This window comes from Cynocephalus volans, chromosome 10, assembly GCF_027409185.1.
Source record: "Cynocephalus volans isolate mCynVol1 chromosome 10, mCynVol1.pri, whole genome shotgun sequence".
Taxonomy (NCBI): domain Eukaryota; kingdom Metazoa; phylum Chordata; class Mammalia; order Dermoptera; family Cynocephalidae; genus Cynocephalus; species Cynocephalus volans.
Window position 1 is genome coordinate 16,245,053 of NC_084469.1, and position 27,433 is coordinate 16,272,485.

At 37.8% G+C, this 27,433-nt stretch overlaps 1 protein-coding gene and 1 non-coding gene across 2 annotated transcripts in view; one reads left to right on the plus strand and one right to left on the minus strand.

Annotated features, from left to right (window-relative positions):
- Positions 1 to 27,433, plus strand: part of PPM1E (protein phosphatase, Mg2+/Mn2+ dependent 1E) — a 181,593-nt gene that overhangs the window by 120,585 nt on the left and 33,575 nt on the right. The window lies entirely within an intron of this gene.
- On the minus strand, positions 4,831 to 4,904 carry TRNAI-GAU (transfer RNA isoleucine (anticodon GAU)). The gene has a single exon. It is a non-coding gene; the product is annotated as a tRNA-Ile (tRNA).

Here is a 27,433-nt window from a genome sequence, read left to right on the forward strand (position 1 = left end):
ATCACAAGGGACCGGTGCATGGCCTGTCCCATGGGAAGTGTTTGGAGCATGGGTGGTAGGGGAGATGGGCCCACCAGGAGAACACTGGGACACAGCAATGACAGCCAATCTGCTCCCCAATCAGCACAGGACCACTCAGAGAAGACTGGTCAGAGATACAGAATTGCATGGGGTGCAGTTCGATGAAAAAAACTCAGGCCCAGATCAGAGTTTCCACACAACCCAGGTTCACTGAGTATCTGGAGAGCTGGAAGTACATATAAGGTCAACCATTAAGCCCTGAGCTCCACAAAAAGTCTTCTCTAGGGAAACAGCAGCAAAGCAGCAATTTAGCTCAACCACACAGCTCAGGTACTGGTTCCCATAGGAGGTTCCCCTGGGTTAGAAGCAAGTAAAGGACAAAAACTTAGTTCTGGCCCAGGCATACCATGAATGCCCTGGGGCCCACCAGGGGACATGAGGCATGGAGCCAGGGGCAGGACCCCTGCCCACAGCCACACACACTGCCAGCACCTCAGGGCCCCACCCAGGAACTGAGGATTGGAGCCAAGGACTGTACCCCACTCCCACATGCAGGCATACCACCAATGCCTAGGGGCCTGCCGGGGATCCAGAGCTAGCAGCCAGTGACCGGACCCCCTTCCCACAACCAGGCATGCCGTGACAGTGCCTTGGGGCCCACCAGGGGACCCAGGGCATGGAGAAGGGGACCAAACCCACCTCCCACAACCAGGCACGCTGTGCCAGTGTCTTGGGGCCTGCTTAGGGATCTGGGGTATGGAGAAGGGGACTGGACACCCCTCCCACAACCAGGCACACTGTGACAGTGCCTCAGAGCCTGCCCTAGGACCCAGGGCATGGAAAGGGGACTGGATCCCCCTCCCACAACTAGGCACCCTGTGCCAGCACCTTGGGGCCTGCCCTGGCACCTGGGATATGGAGAAGGGAACCGGCCCCCCCTCCCACAACCAAGCACACTGTGCCAGTGCCTCATCGCCTGCCTAGGGACCCAGGGTAAGGAGCTGGGGGCTTCCCCCACCAACCAGGCATGCTGGGACAGCACATCAGGGCCCTGCCCAGGTGCCTGAGGCATGGAGAAGGGGACCGGTCCCCCTTCCCACAACCAGACACACCGTGCCAGCACCTCAGGACCCACTCAGGGACCGGGGGCATGGAACTGGGGATCAGACACTCTCCACAACCAAGCACGCTGCCAGCACCACAGAGCAGGCCAAAAACATCTCCCCCATGTGGTGGCCCACCACAGCCACCACGATAACCACGGCTGCCGTGAAGGCGGCTAGATGCCACAACCACCACACAGATGGTCCACCAGTCATTGGAGTGAGATGACACAAAGAGAGTCACCAGCAGAGATAAAGAAAGGAGGAGGATGTCTGTCTCCACAGAGCTCATTTCATAGTGACGGAGGAGACATCTGCTCTGTGATAGTATTGGGGGAACTGATCACGCCTCTCAGCACTGGACAGATCATCTAGGCAACAAATCAACAGAGTAACCATTATTCTTTCAGAAGGAGAGAAGAAATCTAGGGTAATTAGAGGGGGGAGGGGGGAGGAAGAGGAGGATGGGGAGAGATTGGACAGGGGCATAAAGAATAATTATAATTTGTAACAATATACATGCTAGTAATATTGATTTGATCAACATATCTCGATGTTGAACCCCAAAAATATGTATAATCAATTTTGATTGAATAAAAATTTATTTAAAAAGTGTGATATTAGGGCCAAGCCCGTGGCGCACTTGGTAGAGTGCTGCGCTGGGAGCGTGGCAACGCTCCCGCCGCGGGTTCGGATCCTGTATGGGACTGACCAGTGCACTCACTGGCTGAGTGCCGCTCACGAAAAAACGACAAAAAAAAAAAAAAAAAAAAGTGTGATATTAGCTGTAGGTTTTTATAGATACTCTTTATCAAATGGAAGAAGTTTCCCTCTATTTGTAGTTTACTGAGAGTTTGTATCATGAATGGGTGTTGGCTTTTGTCAAAGTATTTTTCTGTATCCATTCATATAATCATGTGATTTTTCTTCTTAGCCTGTTGATGTGATGTATTATATTAATTAATTTTTGAATGTTTAACCAGCCTTGCATACCTGGAATAAATCCCACTTTGTCAAAATGTATAATTCTCTTTGTATATTGAATTCAATTTGCTAATATATTTTGAGGATTTTTGATCTATGTTCATGACAGAGATTTGGTCTGTAGTTTTCTTTTCTTGTAATATCTTTGTTTGGTTTTGGTGTTAAGATGATAGTGGCCTCATTGAATGAATTAGGAAGTATTCCCTCTGCTTCAATTTTCTGAAAGGAATTGTAGAAAGTTGTTATAATTTCTTCCTTAAATGTTTGATAGAATTCCCTAGTAAACCCACCTGGGACTGGTGCTTTCTGTTTTGGAAGGTTTTTCATTAATGATTTAATTTCTTTAATAAATATAGGCCTATTTTTTGGATAGTTTATTCCTTTTTTGTAAATTTTGATGGATTGTGTCTTTCAAGGAATTGATCCATTTCATCTAGGTTATCAAATTTGTGGGCAGAGTTGTTTATAGTATTTCTTTTATTATCCTTTTAATGTCCATGAGCTGTGTAGTGATGTCCCCTCTTTCATTTCAGACATTAGTAATTTGTGTCCGCTCTCCTTTTCTTCTTAGTTAGCTTTGCTAGTGGCTTATTGATATTATTGATCTTTTCAAACAACCAGCTTTTAGTTTCATTGATTTTTCTCTACTGATTTTCTTTCTTTTTCTTTCTTTCTTTTTCTTTATTTTTTTTCTTTTTCTTTTTCTTTTTTCTTTCTTTCTTTTTTTTTTTTTTTTTTTGCATCTGGCCGGTACAGGGATCTGAACCTTCATCTTGGTATAATAACACTGAGTTTTAACCAACTGAGCCAATGATCCAGCCACACACTCCTGTGCATTAGGACAACAGAATTTGTTCCTCCTAACTGTAACCTTGTACCCTTTGACCAATATCTCCCTGTTCTACCTTCTCCTTTCTTTTTCCCTCTTCTGCTTACTTTGGATTTAATTTGCTCTTTTTTTTTCTTGTTTCCTAATGTGGAAGCTTAGATCTTTTTTTAAATGTAAGCATTCAGTGTCATAAATTTTCCTTTAAGCTCTACTTTTGCTGCATCCTTCAAATTTTGTTAAGTTGTACCTTCATTTTCATTTAGTTCAAAATATTTTTATATTTCTCTTGAGGTTTCTTCTTTAATCCATGTGTTATTTAGAAGTATGTTGTTTAATCACCACATATTTTGGGACTTTAAAGTTATCTTTCTGTTATTGATTTCTAGTTGAATTCTATTCTGGTCTGAGAGCAGACACTGCATGATTTATATTAATTTAAATATGTTAATCTGTGTTATATGGCTCAGAATGTGGTCGATCTTAGTGACTATTTCATGTGAGCTTGAGAAGAAGGTGTATTCTGCTGTTGTTGGATGAAGTAGTCTATAGATGTCAATTATATCAAGTTGACTGGTAATATTGTTGAATTCAACTATGTCCTTACTAATTTTCTGCTTACAGAGCTGTCAGTTTCTGATAGAGAGGTGTTAAAGTCTCCAACTATAATAGCGGATTCAACTATTTCTCCTTGCAGTTCTACCAATTTTTGCCTCACATATTTTGATGCTCTGTTGTTAGGCACAGACACGTTAAGGATTATTATGTCTTCTTAGAGAATTGACCTCTTTATCATTATGTAATGTCCCTCCTCAGCTCTAATAACTTTCTTTGCTTTGACATCTGTTCTGTGTGAAATTAATATATCTACTCCTGCTTTCTTTTGATTAGTGTTAGCATGATATAGCTTTCTCCATCCATTTTCTTTTAATCTAAATGTGTCTTTATATTTAAAGTGGGTTTCTTGCAGACATCATACAGTTAGGTCTTATTTTTGATTCACTTTGACAATCAATCTCTCTCTCTCTTTTTTTTAATCTGGTCAGATTTAGCAGTTTGGGGTTGTATATCACTCTGACAATCTCTGTCATTCAACCAGTGCATAGACCATTAACATTCAAGACCAAAGTGATTATTGATATAGTTGGATTAATATCTACCATATTTGTTACTGTTTTCTATTTGTTGTTCTTGTTTTTTGCTCTTGATTTTGTCTTATACTCTTTTTTTGCCTTTTGTAGTTTTAATTGAACATTTTGATTCCATTTTCTTTCCTTTCTTAGCATATCATATATGCTTCTTTTTTAAAACCTTTAATTTTAATTCTAGGTTGCCCTAGAATTTGCAATATACAGTTACAAATAATTCAAGCCCACTCTTCTCTCCCATCCCTGTATCATTGATATATTCATTTTACTTATATGTAAGTATATTTAAGCATAGATATATATATACATATAGACATAAAATATATGCATAAGCATACATAATTGGATACATTGTTGCTATTATTAAAGTCTTCCTTTGGTATCCACAGAGGATTGGTTCCAGGACCCTGTGTGGATACCAAAATACATACATACAGGGCCGAGCCCGTGGCACACTTGGGATAGTGCGATGCTGGGAGCACAGTGATGCTCCTGCCACGGGTTCAGATCCTATATAGGAATGGCCGGTGCGCTCACTGGCTGAGTGCTGGTCATGAAAAAGACAAAAAAAAACCCAAAAAACATACATACATATATATATTTTGGCAGCTGGCCAGTACAGCGAACGATTACCAAAATCTATAGATGCTCATGTTTTTTTATATAAAACAACATGGTATTTATATATAACCTACACAATCCTCCCATATAGTTTACAATTTTCTTTCTTTCTTTCTTTCTTTGCAGCTGGCCAGTACAGGGATTGAACCCTGGACCTTGGTGTTATCAGCACCACACTCTAACCAACTGAGCTAACTGGCCAGCCCAAATATACTTTAAACCATCTCTAGATTACTTATAGCACCTAATACAATGTAAATGTTATGTAAATCATTGTTACACTGTATTGTTTAGGGAATCATGACAAGAAAAATTCTATTCATGTTTAGCACACGCAACCATCGTAGGCCTAATTACATGTTTGATCCACAGTTGGTTGAATCTGCAGATGCAGAATGCACCCCTGCAGAGGGTGGACTATATTTTGAACAACCTATTATCTGTTAGATCAAATAAGAATAAGAAGAATAAAAGTTTTTTTTTTTATGTTCACTTATTCCTACTCTGATGCTCTTCCTTGTTTTAAGTAGATCTGAGTTTCTGACCTATGTTATTTTTCTTCTCCCTAGAGAACTTTTAACATTTCTCACAAGGCATGCCTATTGGCAACCAATTCCCTCAATTTTTGTTGTCTGAGAGAGTCCTTATTTCTCCTTTTGAAGGATATTGCAGGGTACGGAATTGTAGCTGGTGGTTTTTTTCTCTCAACCCTTTAAATATTTCACTCTACCTTCCTCTTGTTTGCATGGTTTCAGAGCAAAAGTCAGATATAATACTTATCTTTGCTCCTCCTTTTGTAGTTGTCCCACAGTTCTTGAATATTCTATTCTGGTTTTCTTTGCTTTTCAGTTTTGGAGGTTTCCGTTGTATATCCTGAAGTTCAGAGATTCTTCATTTCTTTTCTAGATGCATCCAGTCTACCAATAAGCCCATTATTCTTCATTTTGGTTACAGTTTTTTGATCTCTATCATTTCTTTTTTTTTCTTTCTTAGTATTTCCATCTCTTTGCTTATATTGACCATCTGTTCTTGCATGCTGTTTACTTTATCCATTAGAACCCTTAGCATATTAATCATTGTTGTTTTAAGTTCTTGGTCTGGTAATTCCAACATCCCTTCCATATCTGGTTCTCTTGTTTGCTCTGTCTCTTCAAACTGTGTTTTTTGCCTTTTATTATGCCTTGTAATTTTTTTCCTGATAGCCAGACATGAGGTACTGAGTAAAAGGAACAGCTGTAAATAGGTCCTTATAATGTAGAGGTAAGGTGAAGTATTAGGGGAAGCATTCTATTGTCCTATAATTAGGTTTTGTGAGAAATGCCCTCACCCATCCAATGCCAAAAGATGGACACAGAGACATGAGGTACAGTGAAGTGAGACTTTAATTATGGCCTTATAAGGCTCAGGTGTCTGAAGGGCAGGCACACAGAAAAGGGCTGTAGCAAGCAAGTTATTCCCTAGTATGCAAGTCCCTCCCCGCATTTCCTCATTGGCTGAGTACTATGGGGTGCACAATCTTCCCAGACAGTGCCTAAAATTTATTACCCTGATTTATTACCCCCTTGTAAGAAATTTCTTTCTCTGAGGGCTCAGGACAAAGTCTGTGAAAAAGGCCTGCTAAAACCCTGTGAAAGGAGAAACACCAGGGAATGAAGAAAACAATGGGGGCTAGTAACTAATTAACATCTCAAGGAGAGCTCTATCTGTTCAGAGACCCTCTGGGAATGGGCTGGACCAGTCAGACAACTTTTGGGCTAGGCCTGAATAGTTAAAATACCCTCAGATAAGTCATTTCTGAAAATGAATCACTTAGATTATTTTCTTACAGGTCTCAGTCTTTTAGTGAGCCTGTACCTCTGGATTGTAACTTGCACATGTGTTTTTCAGGGTTCATTTTGACTTTTCTTCCTCCTGAGGTGGTACAGGAAGGCTAGAGTGGGCTGGAGTGAGGTATTTCCCTTCCTCTAGGTCAGTGAGGCTCTGGTTAACTAGTTTCTCCTGAGGGCAGACCTTGTTAAGAAGAACAGAGTGCTCTGTCATATTTCAATATCATTTCTTTTCCCCTCCCTCTACCAGATGCATGAGGGAGTTTTTTTCAAATATTCATTGTGAGGACCTGGTAGAGCTCCTGGAGGTAAAATTAACAGAAGTATAGGACACCCTATAACTGGGTTCTACTGGAGTTTTTTTGTTGTTGTTTTTTTTGTTTTTTTTTGTCTTTTTCGTGACCGGCACTCAGCCAGTGAGTGTACTGGCCATTCCTATATAGGATCCGAACCCGGGGCGGGAGCATCGCTGCGCTCCCAGCGCCGCACTCTCACGAGTGCACCACGGGCTCCGCCCTCTACTGGAGTTTTTAACTCTCAGACTTACCACACCTAGCCCCCAGCAGTTTGTCAACCACAGTTCAGTTTTTTCTATCCTGGCACTGCACTCGTTCCTATGTAGGTTTCTGCTCTGGTATATTGTGATTCTCTGTATAAACCTGTCTCTCCAGTTTGAGGGGGGAACCCATTTGCCTGTGAACTCACTTCTCTTAAGAGTCTAAGAAGAGCTATTGATTTTTTAGTTTGTTCAGCTTTTTAATTCTTAGAATGGAGTGGAGACTTCAAGCTTCTTATAAGTGGGACTGAAATGAGAAGTCTTCTATTTTTGAAATAATTTCCTCTGCATTTCTTCCCTTTATTTTTATTGTAATGCAGAAATAGGGGATAACCCTTAGCCACCTTCCTATTTACTACAGAATAGTGAGGGCCTTACTAAAGAATGAAGTAGGCCTTAGGACCAGATGAAATAAGCAATGGTCTACAAATGATTTCAAGGGGTGATTTGAAGACTGTTCTGTTGCATTTTAAAATACCTCTACTGTTTAATAATGGCATCTGAAATTGCAATACCAGATGTTTATTCCTTTGATTAAAGGTTTTATTTTTGTTAAAATGCATATATCCCTGAAGAATTTTTCTTTTGTCTGTTTTAAATATAAAGTCATCCATTCACCCAACAAATACTTATTGAGTGCCTACTATATACAGATGCTTCCCAACTTACAGTGGGGTCTTGTCCTGATAAACCCATCTTAAGTTGAAAATATCCCAAGTCGAAACCACACTTTTGATGAAGTGTGTGTATAATGGATATGTTTCAGGAATAACAAAGAGGCCAGTGCAACTGCAGTACATTTAGGAAAGAGTAGAATTGTAGGAAATGGTCAGTGTTATACTATGATTTATAGTAAGAAATAGTATATTTGATCTTTCTTCCCATTTCCTGGCACACAGCTCCTAAAGCTCATATAATCTTTTTGTATGCTAATGGATGTCTGATGGCTGGTGGCTCCTGCTTAGCTTTAGGATGGGGGACTGGTTGCTAGGGGAACAAACCACATGATTAGAGGGTTGGAACTTTCAGTCCCACACCCCCTGCTCCGACGAGGGGAGAGTGGCTGAAGGTTGAATTGATCACCAGTGGCCCATGATTTAATCAATCATGCCTGTGTAACGAAGCCTCCATAAAAACCCAGAAGACTGGGTTTGGAGAGTTTCTGGGTTGGTGAACATGAACACCTCCTCATGCTGGGAGGGTAGGACACCCTAACCCCATAAGGACAAAAGCTCCTGTACTAGGGACAATTTCAAACCTCACCCTATGTGTCTCTTCATCTGGCTGTTAGTTTGTAGCCTTTGAAATATCTTTTGTAATAAATTGGCAATAGTAAGGAAAATGTTTTCCTGAGTTCTATAAGCTGCTCTAACAAATTGATGGAACCTGAGGAGGGGGTTGCCGGAACTGAAAGAGAGCGAGCTGAAATGCCAGGTACCAGTCAAGCTTTATTAAAGGCAGAAAAGCTGCTGGGCTGCCCTCAAAATGGAGGACAGCACCAGGCCTGGGGGTGGGAGAGCTTATACAGACTGTAAGGAAGGCTGACGTAATCAGGGCGGGGTTTGGTACTGGTGTGGAGGAGTTTCTGTTTCTCAGAAACCACGAGGTTTCTAAGGGAAAGGCTGGTGGCCATTTTGTGCTGAATGTGTGTAAAACGGTGCTGGTCACGTCCAAGATCTGTCAGGAACCTATTTGTAAGTGGTTGGTCAGAAGTACAGGTCACAACCTGGGTCTTGCAATTGGCACCTGAAGTAGGGGTGGGGGACAGTCTTATGGGACTGAACCCATAACCAGTGGGATCTGAAGCTATCTCCAGGTAGATAGAGTCAGAATTGATTGAATTATTGGACACGCATTTGGTGATGTGTGGGAAAGAACCCACATATCTGATGTCAGAAATATTGTCGAGTGTGAGAACAGGAAAAACAATTTGATTTTTCCCATATCTTACAGTCAGCAAGGTAATGAATGAGTTTATAAGCATCTAGCCTTGAGCAGATTTTTAAGAAATAAACTTTTTAGTTTGGGATAATTTTAGAATTACAGGAAGGTTGCTAAGATGGTACATGTAGTAATAAATTTACCCCTTACCATTTTCTCTAACGTTAACATCTTACATTATCATGGTACATTTGACAAAACTAAGAGGCCAGCTTTGGTTCATTGCTATTAACTAAATTCCAGATCTAATTGGATTTTATCAGTTTTTTCACTAATGTACTTTTTTTGTTCCAGGATCCAATTCAAGGTACTACATTTCATTTAATCATGTCTCCTTATTCTTTTGTGGTCTATAACAATTGTTTAGTCTTTCCTTCTTTCTGTTACCAGACGATGGGGATCCATCCCTTAGAGAGCACAACCAAGACCATGGTAGAAGGAAAAGGCTTTATTACTTGCAAGTAAGGAGAATACTAGGGGTAGCTCCCAAAGCAGTGTCTCCCCGAGCAAGAGAAATGGGTCATCTTAATACAGCCAACATTACTGCTTAATTTCCCACCCAAATTCTTGTTTAGGTCCTCTCATATAAAGAAAGGTTACAAGCCTATTCAATTTGGATTTGTTGATTATGGGACATAGTTCACAGGTCAGTTCTAAAGCCAAATTTGCATTTGGACCTGGGAAGGAATTTGACCTTTGGGCAACAGTGGGACCTCAGGAAGTTGTCACATGGGCTAAACATTTAGCCCTCAGCTAGTATAGGTTACAGTCCATAGGTGGCAAATTGAGACTTCCTGTGTGGCTGACCCATGACATAAATCAGGGGCAGATAGGTGTGGAGATACCAGCTCCTCCTTGGGTGGAGATTCACCAAAGTTCATCTCTGGAACCCTATTTCAGTTTCAGCCGATATATTTTGTGGGCAGTCTAGTATTTCATGGATCATGACTTCCTGCTGTCTCCTGCAAGAACAAAAATTCAGAACAAAAGATTATGACCCATCACTTCCTATTTTGGACCTTTTGGTGGCAGTGATCGTGGGCATTTAGGAGAACCTGGACCCTATGTTACATTTCCTTTGAGCTTGACAGTCTGAAAGAACTCTGGCTGGATGTTTTATAGAATGTTTTTCAATTTGGGTTTATCTGATAATGTTTTCCAAAAGACTAGATGGAGGTTATGTCATTTTGTGGTGTTTGTATGGGAGAGGGAGAAAGGAAAAAAGAGAAAGGAAGAGAGAGGAGGGGGGCAAACTTTGGCTGTTTGTACCTGTTTTTGTAGTAATCCACAAGTGTACCATATCAGTAGTCGCAATGACCAAAGACTATATTGAATCACATATGGTCAGTAAATGGTTAATTTATAAAAGCTCTGAATTTCACGTCTTTATAAGTCTCATTCAATTCAGAGTTGGCTGTATTAATGCTATTATTATATTCAAATAGTCTTATTTTATTTTAGTACTTGATTTTGTTTTAATACCTATTATACCCACCTCACATGGTTTGGTAAGTGAAATAAGATAAGTGAAAGCCCTATGTAAATATAAAGTACCATACATACAAATATTTGATATACCACTAGTAAGCTAATTAACAGAGATTCCCTTAGTAACTATAAGAACTATCTGTATTTATTGGAAATTAAAAGGTATAACTAATGTGTTGGTTTTTTTTTTTTTCTTCTCTGATGAGGCCTAGAGTTTATTATTACTAGAGTTTATTATTACTACAATTGTTGCTGTTAACTATTTGTTTATGTTTGTTTTCCTAGCTAGAGAATTATAGCACTTTTTAATATAGCATACATTCTCCTATTTCTTCTACTCCATTTATTCTGTGACATTTTTTCCTAAGGCAATGCCCAGATGTATTGCTGTGGTTAAGGTTATAATTCAGCTTACCCATTAAGGAGACATCTTTCCAAAAACCATTTCAAAACAGACAACAGCTCTCTGCAATCAGATTCACTCAGCTTGATGTCAGGCCTCTTGGTTTAACTTAAGCAGCAGAACCAGTTTTTGGTGAATTCACAAGGGAAGCTACAGCTGGAAAGTAAAATGATTTTGAACTCTGCTATAATGTCTACTGCCAACTATTTCTTCTTATTATTGAAGGAGTAGCACTGAAGCCATGTTGGGACCTAAAACTGCAGGGGCTGTAGGCAAATTTTAAAAAGATGTAGTTTTTTTCTTGGCATGCATTTCTTTGAGTTCCCTCTTTTCCCATGGTTATTTGATATTTTGAACCTTGGTTATGGGGCAAGATGATATTGTTTACATAAATGTAAAGTTGTTTTCCAGCCAGCCTAAAGCTGCGGACTTGCACATACTATCCAAGGGAAACCAAGGAAGACATCAATAAAGCTCTGCTGATTCCACCCTTGTGTCAGGCCTATGAGATAACAACAAGGACAAGAGCAAACACCAGACAGAGTCTTGCTGAGACTGCATGTCCCTTTCCCTCCTGCTTTTCATTTCCCACGTTCCATTCCCTCAACCCCTTCTTTAAAAACCCTCTTAGTAAATCTGAGTCTTTTCTGTTTTTTCTTTTTTTAAAGCAGCTGGCCAGTATGGGGATCCAAACCCTTGGCCTTGGTCTTACAAGGCTGCACTCTAACCTACGGAGCTTATTAGCCAGCCCCAAATCTGAGTCTTTGAGATGGCTTTAGCCTGGCCACTCTCCTTCATGTTTACTGGAGAGATGGGTCAGCCTAACATCTTTCCGCAGGTCACCAGTATTCCTGAATAAAAGCTGACTTCCATTTTCACCAACATTTGACTTTTGAGTGGTTTGTTTTTGGAAGGGGACAGGCAGCCAGACCTTTGTGTGCCTGGTATCAAATTTTGGGGAGCCTCAGCCAGGAGCTGAGTGGCCTCTATAACATCATTATGAGAATAATACATACTTTGTGCTGTTATGGTTCCACTGCATAAAAAATGTTTTATGACCCATCTTTTTTTCCCCCCTGTAGTGGATTGAATTATGTCCCCAGAACTCCCTGAAGCTTGAATTGTGTCCCACAAGTTTTATGTTTTAGAAACTTAGCCCCCACTGTGACTGTTAAGAGGAGGGGAAATCCTATTATGGTAATTGAAAGGTGGAGACATAAAGAGGTGATTAGATTGTAGGACTGTGCAGTAGTGAATGGATTAAAAATGGTGGTCAGGGGTGTGGTTCTGAGGGCTTTAAAGGAAAAGGAGAGTCTTCCTTTTTCTCTCTCTCTGCTTCCACCATCTTGCAATGTGAGATCCCTGGGACACTGTCACTACCACCAGATTGACTTTGGGCTTCCCAACCTAGAAACTGTAAGCAATAAATTTCATTTTTCTTTATAAGTCACCCAGTCTCAGGTATTCTGTTATAGCAACACAAAAAGGACTAATACACATCCTGCCCCCAGTTTTTTCATTTTTCAGTTACTGACCCTATCAGATCTTTTCAAAGTCAGATTGTAATTATATTCTCTGGTTTCCTATGGAGTAGCATTTAAAGAAAATTACAGTAAATTACTCTATCCTTTGTTTGAATTTTATTTTACCACTATGAATGAAAGCATTTTCCTAGATATTTTCCATAGAATTCCTGAAAATAGTTTTTCAGGTCTTTCTCAGTATCAAAAGCCAGGCTGAGATTCTCATTTTGTCCCTGGTTACTGTATTTTGTTACTTCCCCTGTCAGCATTCCCTTTTCTTTCTTTTTTTTTTTCTTCTAGCTTACTTTCTGAATTTAACAGTGGGGAATCCATTTGACTGTGCTCTCAGCAGGTAGTAAGTACTATGGTTGTCACTGGATTGATTTCTTTGTATAGTTAAAAGAATAAGAAGATAATTAAGCTTTTCTGAAGCTGCCAACTCTATTGGAAATTTGGTGTATATTTAAGACTTATTTAAAAATAGTTCCTTCAGAAATTGAACTATTTAACCAGCAGAATTTCTAAGGGCATATTTCTTTATCAGGAAGAGATTACTTAGATTCCTGGAATTTGCATCTAATAGAAGGAAATCCTCTTATATAAGGCTAGATCTAATGCTGTAGTATCTCATTCTGATATACAGTGTTTAACTTATAATTTTTTTTATAGTTCCTACTCATTCTCTTTAATGGCTGCATAATGTTCCACAGTAATGTTCCATTGTATAAATATGTTCTAATGTATTCAACCACTTCCTTTTTGATTTTACTTAAACATTTGTATCTGTTTTCAGCCTCTCTATTTTGTTCCATTGATCTACCAGCCTATGACAATGCTATGCTGTTTTGACCTTTATTATAAGATCTAATATGTGGCAGTGTTACTGAATTAGGCTCTTGGGTCCCAAAGTCATAGAAATGAGCAATGTACCCAGCAGTAAAGCAAGCAACACTTTATTAAAAGAGGAAATAGACTTATGCATAAGGAGGGTAGCTACAGTAAAGCTAGCCCCACCCCAGGGGAGCTGTTCAGGGTCTTTCATAGGGAAAAGAGTTAAGGGGTACAGACCAGTTTCACTGGAGGTGGTCCATTCTGTTCTTACTGGTTATATCATGGGTGCATGCTCAGTTAAGGCTTTGGTCCTTGCACCTGCTCAGTAGGTTCAAGATGGTGGAGGTGTTCATCATTGTCACCCCAGGAGGGTCATCGTTAACAGTCACATTGAAGCTTTGTGTGCATACAGGAATTCCTAAAGGGGTCTTAAGGTTAATTTGTAACAATTTTTACAACTACAGTAAACAATTATTGGGGAGAGGGGTTTTGCAACTCAGTGAATATCTGTTCCTCTCTTATCTCAGTTTATTTTATCAGGGTGGGCCATGGGGTAATCAGGTGCCTTGTGGGGTCTCATGACTGAGGAGTGGAAAAGTAACAAATTGTCCTCTGCAGGGAAAATGAAGTTCAGTTTGGTTCACAGACCTAGCCTTACTCTGTCTCAGCAGGGCAAAATACTTGTTGCTATTTCTTCATTTCATCAAATGTTCATGGCAGTTCTTGTATATTTATCTTTCCATATGAACTTGATTCTTCCTTCTGTATGCATTTTTCATTAAAAATATTTATTTGGGCTGGCCAGTTAGCTCAGTTGGTTAGAATGTGGTGTTCTAACACTAAAGTCAAGAGTTTGGATCCCTTTTGCCAGTGGCAAAAAAAAAAAAAAAGGTATGTGAAAAATACAATTGTTGTCCATATCCCTGTGCATATTAAGATAATTTTTACTTCTAAAAACGAAAAAAAAGTTTTGAGATTTCTAATTGTGATTGCCTTAAATTTGAAGGTTACCTTGGTAAGGACTGACTTGTAGGAACACGGCAGTCTGGAGGAGACCTGTGGAAGTATTTAAAGCAAACCTTTACAAGTAAACTATATAGGGCTGGCCAGTTAGCTAAGTTGGTTAGAGCAGCTTTTATAATACCAACGTCAAGGGTTCAAAGGCTTGTAATCCCTTACCGGCCAGCTGCCAAAAAAAAAAAGAAAAAAGAAAATTACAAACATTTACAAACATTTAACAGAGTTTAATTGAGAAAAGAAAAGAAAAAAAAAAAAAAAAGACTTGTGAATTGGGCAGCCCCTAGAATCAGAACAGATTCAGAGCGACTCCGCTGCTACTGTGTGATTAGTTAACGTTTATAGACAGAAAAAGGGAAGTGACATACAGAAAATGGAAGTGAGGTACAGAAGCTGGATTGGTTGCAGCTTGGTGTTTGCCTTATTTGAACACAGTTTAAACAACTGGCTGACTTTGAGTGGTTAAAGTATGGCTGCTGTGATTGGCTGAGACTCAACTATTGTTAGAGAAGCACACTTTTTTTTTGGCAGTTGGCCAGTAAGGGGATCCAAATCCTTGACCTTGGCAGAAGCACACTTCTAAGTTAGGTTTTCAATTTGTTTATGTGCTAAGTTAGGTTGCAGTTTGCATGTAAGAGCTCAAGTATGACAGTACAAAGTCTTTCTCAGGCCAAATTTTAGTTTGATTTAACAGGTTTTATGATCTTGACTCAACTATTATAGTTAGGGATTAACATTCTTTTTTTTTTTTTTTTTTTAAAAGATGACCGGTAAGGGGATCTTAACCCTTGACTTGGTGTTGTGAGCACCACGCTCAGCCAGTGAGCGAACCGGCCATCCGTATATGGGATCCGAACCCGGGGCCTTGGTGTTCTCAGCACCACACTCTCCCGAGTGAGCCACGGGCCGGCCCAGGGATTAACATTCTTATAGGAGCAGGCTGAAAAGGGGATTTTATTAACAGAGCTAAAGGCAAACAGGGTAGAGAGAACTTTTACATTTCCTTAAAAATCATCAGTTTCACAGTTATGAGGTCTAAAACTTTACTTAAATAAACTGCAATGCTGATATCTTTAAAACCCCAAGCATTCTATACTGAACCATAAATGGGAGCAGAGCTCTATAGCCTTCAGATTGGTAATTTTTATAGTTTGATTCAGAGGGCTATGAAAAGGTATTTAAGTTTAAATTTAAAAGGGAAGAAATGCCTTAAGAAATGGCTTGCGAGAAATGCCCTCACCTGTCCAATGCCAAAGGATGGACACAGAGACACGAGGTATAGCAAAGCAAGACTTTAATGGCAGTCTTGCAAGACTGGTGTCTGTTGGTCAGGTATGCCAGAAACAGTTACATCAATCAATTTACTCCCTAGCGTGCAAGTCCCTCCCCCAGTTCCTCATTGGCTGAGTACTATGGGGTCTAAAATCTTCCCAGACATTGCCTAAGTTTTATTACTTCCTTTTAAGGCATTTATTGTCCCCTTCTCTCTGGTGGAAAGGGGTGAGCTTAGGACAAGCCTGCAAAAATGGCCCCCAGGAGTCCTGAGGAGGAAGAAGAATCAGGAAGTAAAAAGAACAAGGTGACCAGCCACCATCCTGAGAAGTCACCCTCGGGAAAGTGTACTTTCAGGGGTCATCACACCACAATTTAGTCAAGCAACCCTTGTTAAGCTGTTCTTGAAAATGAATCACTTAGGCTATTTTCCCACATGGCTCTCAGAAGATAATGGACAGGAATAGTCATTGTGTGTGAGAGAAAATGAAATTCATGAGAGAAATGTGCCATTTAGGAAGATATAGGAAACCTGGTGGAAGAATAGAAATTGATAATGGAAAGAAGAAAAGCATTAAACTTGAAAAGGTCTTGAGTAGTTAACATTTGGCTTTCATCTATTCCTTCAACAAATAATTATTCAGTGCCTTCTATGTGCTTCTTGGCACTGAGGTTTTTTTTTTTTAAGCAGATAAGTGACAATGACATCACTTGCCTAATTTTAAACTTTTGATTTTTAAATAATTTTATATTTACAGCAGAATTGAAAAGATAGGACAGAGAGTTCCTCTATGTCCTTCTCTCAGGTTTCCTTAATGATAACATCTTACGTGATCATGGTACATGCCCATGGGTACGGCCCACGGGCCGGCCCAGATTGCTCTTTCAAGTTTGGTTGTTAAGGGGAGTGGAGAAATGGGACATTGACTGGGGAGGTGAGATGTTGGTAAGAAATCTGTGTTTTAACATTGGAAACACTGTATGCTGATGGGAATGACTATAGAAAATTGATAATGTAAGAGACAGAGACAATCGTAAGGGTGATATCCTTGGTTGGTGAGAAGGGATAGAATCCAGTGGATAGGTAGAAGAGATGGCCTTAGATAGGATTTTGGGCAGTTTTACCATTATAATAGGAAGAAAGACAGAGTGCATAGGTATAGATGCACATGATTTAGTAGATTTGGTGATGGGAGCTTATGAGTATTCTAATCATTTCTATTTTTTGATGAGAATGAGGAGAGGGAGGAAAGAGTACGAGGGGTCTTCAAAAAGTTCATGGAATGATTCATGTGCTTTTTCATTTTCTTTTTTTTTTTTCTTTTTCTTTTGAATTATCTTTCAATTCTGTTTTTCCACGAACCTCTTGAAGTACCCTTGTAAGTTGATTAAGAAAAAATATAGTAAGTTAGGCAACACTAAGGGCTGACTTAAAGTTAGTAGTCATGAATTAAAGGAAGACAAGTCATTATGTTTGAATTTAACTTTGGTCCCATTCAGCTGTTTGGATAAGGAGAGAAGTAGATTTAACAAGGATTTTACAAAGTGAGTTTGGCAGAGGGATAGAGGTATAAGGGATTTGAGAGTTTACGTAAGGGAGTAATTACAATCATGGGCCAAGGAAGGAGGGTAGTGAAGATTATAGGGAAAATGGATCGAAGGTCTTGGTGGAGTAAAAATTTTTGAAGTCCATCTACTATAGGGAGTGGGCTGAAAAGACAGGAGCTGGTGGGAGGGGAGTGGAGTGCTTGAAATGGAGATTATGAAAGTGCTTTAGTCATTAGTAATGACATGGCCTAGGGGATGATCAAGGGAGTGGGTGGCTGAGTTGAGGTGGAGGACAAAATCATTAGAGGTGAAGAGATGAAGGAACTGAGATGTCTTAAGGATCTCTGTGTAGTATAAGAGTTGCAGTGGAGGGAGTGACAGTAAGGGAGGTGCGAACAAATTCAAGCAATGAGGCCATATGATGTGGAAGTCTGCTGAAGACACTAACAGTAGTGGGTAGTAAATGATTTAGCCCAGTAGTATGAGTTTCAAGGGGTTTTTAGGGAGAAAGGAGGGACACTGATCTGTAGGTGGCAAAGAGGAGCAAGGAAGACATCTAACCTACCTCAAGGCCAAGTGATCTGAGAAATGAAAGAGAAAACTGGCACTCCATGGAAAAATGATGTTTTCAAGAAAGTCAATTAAGGGTTAATGTAAGGAGATGAAGGAATGAAATGCTCAAAGAGGCTGAAGATAGGGGATTTACATTCCAGAGAGCATAGCTGGAAGATTGAGGAGGTTGGAGAGGAGGGATGTATATCCGGATCAGCTTAAGGGATGTATAGAGCTTAATGGACATGAGAAAGTATGATGTAAGGGATTACCTGGGAAACATTTGCTTCTTATGGTGACTGAGATATAGGGCATGATTGGATTGATTCTTAACAGGATATGATTTTCAATCCCAGCTACTATGTTACTGAAGACTTCTAAATAACTCATAATAAAAACTGTCAGAGGGCTGGCTGGTTATCTCAGTGATTAGAGCATGGTGCTGATAACACCAAGGTGCAGGGTTTTATCCCTGTACCAGCCAGCCACCAAAAACAAACAAAATATCTATCAGGCTTCCTGGTTACACCATTTATTTATTTTACTTCTAAAAGTAATATAATGTCATGATAAAAATTTAAGTAATACAGAAAAATGAAAAGTTTTAAGTCCCCGCAACTTTTCATTCCAACTACCCAAAAGTAACTGCTATCGGTTTATTTAGATGTGTATGTTTCACCATCTAAATCCCTTTTTCAAATATTAATACTGTTTTCTTACTTGTTTCTTTCTCTTAATAATATATCTCGGACATCTCCTTGTAGCAAAATATATAGATTTATTATTCTTTTTAATGGCTATATTGTATTCCATTGTATTTAACCAGTGTCATATTGAGGACATTTAGATTGTTTCTAGGTTTTTGTTGCATTGTGGCTGCGTGACTCGGTAGAGCCTGGTGCCGATGTCTTTGCTGTAGTGAATATCTTTAAATATATGTCTTGGAGTACTTTTACAGCTATATAAAAAGGGTAAATTTCTAATGCTAGGTTGAAAGATATATGTATTTTTAAAATAGTAGATATGCCAAATTTCTCTTCAAAATGATTTCATTAATTTGTATTCTCATTAACAGTACATAAAATCATCAGTTTCTCTATACTCAGTCCCCTCTCCCTCAACTGGTAATTAAGTGTTAGTGTTATTTAAGTGGTTTGTGTGACTCTAAATGCAAAGTATTCTTTTTTTCTTTTATGTTTTCTTAAATGCAAAGTATTCTAATTAACTTATTGGTCCTCTCTGGTGAATAGAACTGAAAGAAGGGAAGGAAGGATACCGTTGCTTTTCATTATAAGTCTTTTTATGTTTTTTGGTTTTTAACCATGTGCTTGTTATTTGGATAATTAAAAAATATGGATGTGTGTGTGATGTGTGTGCGTGTGTATATGTTATAATAAAGAATCATAGTCAAATAATATAATACCCTTAGAGACTACAACTGATTAATTGTGCCGTATAGATACATAGATACTGGACAGGAATGGTGAGAGTAGTAGTCTTTCGTATGTGTGTGTTCATCTCCTAATAAACTTTGCCATTTCTATTTAATTGAAGAGTAGCATGAGATTTTAGGGAAAGCTGATTTTAAAAAAAACATGGAAATTGGATTATCTTCAGTACAAGATAACAAAAACAAAATAGAGAAAAAAATGAGATGTTAAGGCTGATATAAAACTGCAACAGTTTCTACAACTTGATTTAATATGTTTGCATTATTTTACAACCTAAACTTTCTAACTGAATTGACTATAATATGTAAATGTTATAAACTCAAATATATAAAATAAATGTGCACTTTAAAACAAGTTACTGTAACATGAAAAATAGGGCTGGCTGGTTAGCTCACGTGGGAGAGCATTGTGTCGGTAACACCAAGATCAAGGGTTCAGATCCCTGTGCTGGCCAGCTGCCCAAGTCCAAACGAAAAAACATGAAAAACAAAAGTCTGGACTTAAAAACTGTTGACTAACATTGAATTCAGAGGCTTTGTGTTTTCTTTTTAACTAACAATTTACTTTTTTTTAACCTGATCAAGATTTGTCAAAACATATGGACTTGTAATAAATAGCTGCTTTCAAATATATTTATTTTTATACTAGAGCGATGTAATACTTACTGACTTTTAAAAAAGCTATATGGCATTTTCAGTCTGTTGGCCTCTGCAGCTACCTTTACAAAAAAAATAATGGGGTCTTCTGGTGAAGAAGACTCTTCTTTGGACTGCAGTTTCTTCACTGTTCTCGGTTTCCCAAAATAGATACATCAGGTGCCTTTTTTACTATAACAGTGTTAGTTCAAATAAATTTTTAATCCTTGGTTTAACACTAATACTTTCCTCTATATCTTTAGAAGTCTCTCACATATCTCTTATCAAGGTTATACTTTGAAGAATCAATTTTATAGTTTGATGGTTAAAAACGTGGAAAACAGATATATAGATACTGGACAGGAATGGTAAGGGTATTATAATTCCACAATTCATAGACGGATGAACTGAAGTACGGTATGATTAAAAGACTTGTTCTCTTGCATCCAAGGTCAGTACTTTTTCTAGTCTGGGTAGTTTCTGTAATATAGCTTTCCTGCTAGAGCTGCCATTAAAATTAGTGAAGGCTAGGGCCCTAAAGAAATTAGTCTGGAACTAAAAGAAAATAAGCTTGATAAATACCAGATTTTAATATGAAAGTACCCCATACCATTACTATTATGCTGTATTCGTTTGCTAGGACTGCATTAACAAAGTACCACAGACTTGGTGGCTTAAACAACAACAAAATTTTTTTTTTCACACTTCTTGGAGGCTAGAAGTCTGCGATCAGGGTGTTGGCATAGTTGGTTTCTGCTGAGTCCTTTCTCCTTTGGCATGTAGATGCCATCTTCTCCCTGTATCTTCGCATGGTCGTGGCACCTGTCTGTGCCAAACTTTCCTCTTCTTGAAAGGATACCTACCAGTCATACTGAATTAAGATGCACATTAATGATCTAATTTTAATTTAATTACCTCTTTAAAGACTCTATCTCTAAATACAGTCACATTCTGAGGTACTGGGGTTAGAACTCCAGCATGTAAATTTTGAGGGGACACAATTCAATCCATAACATATAGTAATACTGACACTCATTCTTTAGATAGGGCATGAAATTGGTTAATGGACACAAAGAATGATTACGTATTATGATGATGAATAAGCTAATTATCCTGATTTAACCATCATACATTGTGCACAAGCATTGATGGTCAACTGTGTACCCCACAGGTATATATAATCAATTAAATTTCAATTTTAAAAAAATAAAAAGGAAAAGAAAAAAAGTTCCTTAGATAGGTAAAATTCTTTGTGGGCCCAAGTTTTTCTCTCATTTTTAAGCTAGTACTTAGTGTTTTCTGTGCTAAGGGAACTAAATGCAAATTCCTAAAGGTATATTGGGGCCTCTTCCATTGACTTAACATAAATATAACTTTGTGAAAACATTTTGAAGAATAGCCTATGTTTGTTTTAAAAAAAATTACAAAGGCCATCTTTTATTGGAAGGTCATATAAAGTATGATATCTTTGTAAAGCTGTGATGATGAAAATAGTACATTTTTTTGTTGGAACCAAACACCGTTTTTTGGTGGTGTTTGGTATGCACATTTTTTAGTTTCACTTATTCCCAGTAACTTTGCTTTTTCTACATCCACAAGTCCTCTGATAATCAATCTACTAGTTTAGTAGTTTCATATAAATTTGAAATTCCACATTTGTTGACACATATTGCCATTGCTAAGTACCATGAACTAACATTTTCCTTATATAGGTGATATTTTCTCTCACTGTGACCACCTGAAGCAATTTGTTTTGGTATGGTCTGTTTAAAAATCCATCACTTAAAAATCCATAAATGACATACATAAATGGCTATTTCTGCTTTATTTTTGTTGTTGTTGTTTTTTGTTTTCTCGTTTTGTCATTTTTGGCAGCTGGCTGGTATGAGATCCAAACTTGTGACGTTAGTGTTACTAGCACCACACTCTCCCAAGTGACCTAACCAGCCAGCTCCTATTTCTGCTTTAAACCCCAGGTTATTAGGGTATTGATTATCAAGACATTATCAGGGCTATCAGATATTAATTAGTTAATTTGTGGTATTGATTTTTCTGCCTACTTAGAAATATCAAATTAATATGAACATGCCCGTTAAATATAGGTGTAATAAAGGATTGTTACTTCACAGTGTGTTTGTTTTTTAAAATAGAGTTGCTTTGTCTGGCAAATACAACCAGAAACAAAAAGCCTCATGCTATGGAAAAATTTACTATTCAGAGTAGACGTATTCTTATACTATTATCAGAACTATTTGACATCTGAAAGAAACATTATATTTATTATTATTTATTATATATTATATTACTATTATTATATTGTCATAACTCTTAAAGAAAAGATTTGGTTGACAAAAAAACAAAGAAAAAAATAAAAGATTTGGTTGAAAATTAAAATCACTACAAGATATGAGAGTACTTCAAAGAAATTTGTGGATAAATAGAAATAAAAGATAATATGAATCTTTTCATTGATTTTTTGAAGACACCTAGTACTACTATATTCCCACCAGAACTTCTAAAATTAAAGATTGACAATACCAAATATTGGTGAAGATGTGGAACAACCAGAACTCTATACGTTGTCAGTGGGCATGTAAAAATGGTACAATCACTTTGCGAAAAGTTCTGGTAGTTTCTTTCTTATAAAAATAAACATACATCTACTATGTGACCTAGCAATTCCACTTCTAGGTGTTTACCCAAGAGAAATGAAAACATAGGTCTACAAAATGACTCACAGGAATGTTTATAGCAGCTTTCTTCATCATAGACAAAAACTGGATACAGCCACATATCCATCAACAGGAGAATAAATACTGTAGTATGTTAAAAATGGAAAACTACTCAGAAATAAAAAGGAATGGACTATTGATAAGCAATCATGTTGGTGAATCTCAAAAACATTTTGCTGAGTGCAAAGAAACTTCCATAAAAGAATACATGCTATATGAGTCCATTTATATGAAGTTTAGAAAGAGACACAACTAATCCTTTGGTGGAAAAAAATGAGAACAGTGGGAGACTGGGGATGAAGATTGACTGAAAAGGAGTATGAGGGAACTTTCTGGAGAGATCATGATGTGTCCTATATCTTAGTAGGGATTACAGTTATGTAGGTACATGCATTTATCGAAATTTGGTGAATGTACATAAAAGATTTGTGCATTTTGTTACATGTAAGTTTTACTAAAACCTATAAACAAATACTGAATCCTAGTCAATTGTATGCATATTGAAGTATTCAGGGGAAAGTATACTAATATCTGTACGTTGCTTTAATATACATGAAAAATAAGATGCATTGATGGATTTGATCAAAGGATAGATGGATAGCAAAATATTAATGGCAGAATCTAAGTGATGGGTATATGAATATTCACTGTAAAATTCTTTTAACTTTTCTGTACATTTGAAAATTTTTGTAATGGAATATTGAGAAGGGAAAAAAGCAGTTGATACTCTCAAAAGCAATTTCTTCCTTATTTACTTCATGAAGAGAAGAAAAGTAAGCAATAACCTCTGAAAGTTAAGTCACTTGCATATTACTTTCTGGATGGATGTAAGTTTTCACAGAACCACTATGCAACACTACTGGGTCTCTTTATATAATCATGTTATTTTGCTTTCTATACATCACTGTAAAGTTAGCTTGTTTAATCTCAACTCATCTAAAGTTCTGTTAGCTTTGGAAGTTCTTAAAAATGGCATACATTGTCATTATTTTCAATATCAAAAATTCTTTCTCCTACCTCTGAGAGTATACTTGAGATTCTATCACAATTTATAAGAATCAAGTGTTTGAAAGGCCTTTTGTTGGAATTTCTATATAATCATGTGTGATTAAAATAAAGTAGGAAAATAAATCAAAACTTTTCCTCTTCAGTGATTTATTTAAAAGATTTATTTAAATTTTGGTGAATGCAGTTGGTTTTGCACATATGTTGTACAGACTAGAAAGAAGTAATCAAAATCTGCTACAGACTTTGCCTGGTTTTAGCCTTCCTTAAGCTTATTGGAATAATTTAGAAGGCAGGAAGGAGAATGGAAGGTAATTATAAGCACTTCATAAATTTTGGTTGATTTGATATTAATTCTCAATATTACTCGGTTATAAATTTACATTTAAGCAGGAGCTCTAAATTCCATCCAAACTACAGGCAACAACAAAGATTTTAGGTTTACAGAGAAGCGGCTGAGGACTAAATTACTAACACAAGGTAACAGCATAAGTTAAATAGCATGGAATCAGAGTTTAGAATTACTGATTCCTCACATATAAGTTTTCCTTCTGGAACCACTTCATTAGTAATTTATTATGCTTCATAGTGGAATGTATTTATTCAACACATTGAATAAATGTTCCGTCAAGAAAGTATCATTTTATTTGTATCTTCTATGGTCAAGAATCAAGATACTTCATACATGTGTCTCTGTATTATAAGAGTAATTATCACTCTGAAAAGCAATTAAATCCCTAATAAAAAACCATAAGGCTCATTACAGGTTTTTAAATGGTAAAATAACAATGATATTGTCTGCTCTCAGAAATCACCAGAAAAAAAAAATTGGGGGAGAAAGAAAAATGTAAACACCATCTTCAATAAGAGTAGGAAATATCTGTACCACCAAATCACAAAATGGAGTAAGGGCTGCCAAATGCAATAAAGGCAAAACGGGTATGAGGAAATGGTGATAGGATGCCTATATCTGCAGATCTCAGTAAAAACCAATAGAGTATATTCTCCAGAGAAGGTGGTGTGCCCTGAGAAGCAAAAGTCAACAATTTCAGAACCACTCAGAGGCTACCAGTAGGAGCTCTTCAATACCTAGTTTGGTACCAAGCAGGAGGAGGAGAGGAAGAGCTGAATGAGGAACTGGAAACATACCATATTTTTAAAAAGCCACTGTGAGGAAAGAGACCCTGTATTATGAGCAGCTTTGTAGTTGCCAATATTTGTGGGCTGGGAAGAAGTTAAGAATAAAATAACTCCTTCACAGAACCTTGGGTCCTAAGGAACTTCATTGTGAACTAGGGAGAATAATTCTTCCTAGCCTGAAACACAGATCTGACCCCTTTCTCACATGAAACAAAGAACTTGTCTAGGAAGAACAGATGACTAATTATTACAAAGGAACCATCAGGGAATTTATAAAAAGAGATTACAATAAAAATAGTAGAAAAGAACAAAATGGAAATACAAATGGCAATTGGAAAACTGATGAATAATGAAAAACAGAGCTGATGAAAGTTGTAATATATTGCCTTGAATAAAAAAAAAAAATGGTTTGATAAAACTAGAATACAAAGCAGACATAGGTCAAGAAAGATTTGTTGCAGAAGATAAAGCCTGAGCTGACAGAGCTCTGGAAATAAGTGGAAGAAAAAAATACAGTTGTCAGTGAAATAAAGGGCATATTGGAAGTGCAAAAGGAGAATAGACACTTCTGAAAAACATAGTAAAGGACATGGGAAAATTGAGAAAAAATGAGCAAAATGAAATGGAGATTAACCAAGTATTTAAAAGGAATAGAGAGCCAATATTAGATGTAGAACATGGATAAAATAGAATGATTGTCCCTGAAGAATAAAACTCAAGAGGATGTAATTTTTTTTTGTATTTAGAGAATAATTTATAAAAATAAAAAACTAAGTCAAGATTTGCAACACCAACAAAGGGTTCTTGATGAATTAAACATGTTTAAAAGTAAAAGACGGGGCCAACCCCGTGGCTCTCTCGGGAGAGTGCGGCGCTGGGAGCGCAGTGGCGCTCCTGCCGCGGGTTCGGATCCTGTATAGGGATGGCCGGATCCTGTATAGGGATGGCCGGATCCTGTATAGGGATGGCCGGATCCTGTATAGGGATGGCCGGATCCTGTATAGGGATGGCCGGATCCTATATAGGGATGGCCGGATCCTATATAGAGATGGCCGGATCCTATATAGAGATGGCCGGTTTGCTCACTGGCTGAGCGCGGTGCAGGCGACCCAAGCCAAGGGTTGCGATCCCCTTACCGGTCACAAAAAAAAAAAAAAAAGTAAAAGTTTACCTAAAGTTAAAGATATTAAAATCCTGGGATTCGATAACTGTTTAATCATCTTTAAAGTGTAATCAAATTAATTCAATTTAATTATCATGTTTAAACACTTTGAATTCTTACGATTTTCTAGTTCCAATTTCTAGCTTTAGAAATCTTCAAATCACCTATTCTTTTATTTTTTTTTAAAGATGACCGGTAAGGGGATCTCAACCCTTGGCTTGGTGTTGTCAGCACCACGCTCAGCCAGTGAGCCAACCGGCCATCCCGATGCAGGATCCGAACCTGTGGCCTTGGTGTTATCAGTACGGCACTCTCCTGAGTGAGCCACCGGCGGCCTCAAATCACCTATTCTTGAAGGTCTATGTTATCTCTACAATTCTAGCAGTACTGTCTGAGGGTTACCAATTATTTTTTCTTAAAATAGTTCAGCTCTCTTTGGGAATGCCTTTCTTGGCCACTCCCATTTGGTAAGCTTCCCCAAGTCTTGAAGCTTCAATTCTGATGTTACTATTTAAAGATATTTTTCAAGGAAACTCTTCTGAAACAAATGCAGACTTGAGTCAAATGCAGATTGAGAGGGAACATCGTGAGCCAGGAAAAATTTACATAGAACAATTATTTCAAGACATGATCTAGTGATGTTATTGGACTGTGAAAATTAAAAAACGACTCCAGAGAAAAAGAAAGATATGAGGGTGAGAATGATTCAGACTGAATTCAGAATTCTCCTCAGAAAAGTTCAGTACCAGAAGACAGTGGAGCAATGTCTGTAAAGTCCTCAAGGACAGAAAGTGTGACCTAAGATTTTTGATCTAGCCAAACTGTTGTCCAGGTAATAGAGCAACAAATGTTTTTAAACATGCAAGAACTCAGAAAATATAATTTCCCTAACATCTTGAGGATTTACTAGAGTACACACTCCAGTTAATCAAGCGATAAAGAAAATATAGCAAAATACCTGATGTGAGCATGGAGTCTATAGGATTAATGTGGGATTTACTATTCCAGAACAGAATTTATATGTTATAAACTCTGACAGTGTAGATATCATATGGCCCAAAAGAACTGGGAAGATAAGGCAGAGAAATAGCAGAGTAAACTAACAGGAGGATGTACTCTAGCAAAATCTAAAAACCAAGTTAATAAATCAAGAAAAAGGAAAACATGTGGTGTAGAAAACAGGTGATCCAGCACAGAAGAGCTCCGTAAGGAAGTCCCAGGATGTCACTTGTGCATGAGGACTACACCAGGGAGTTTTCCAGGAAAAAAAAAAAAAAAAAAAGGAACTGATTTACTTGAGTGTATGGAAAATATTACTATTGAACGGCATGCCACAATGATGTTGGAGCATTTGGGAAAAAAATACTGATAAGTGTGTTGGAAACAAAGCAAATGAAAAAATGAAGTAATTATCAACTCCAAGAAAAGCAGTTGTACAAGAAAGGAGCTGTGGTCTTACTATACTGTTTAGCAGTTCACACTACTTGTATAGCTATAATAATATTTTTTAATGTACTTAACTAAATACTGGCAGAATTGGGGAGAGGAGAGCTGTATATGTGAGAAGAATCACTAAAACTTTATCTTGGTGAAAAGATAGAGTTAATATTGATAAAGCAAGAGATCAAAAAGAACTAAGATCTTTTCT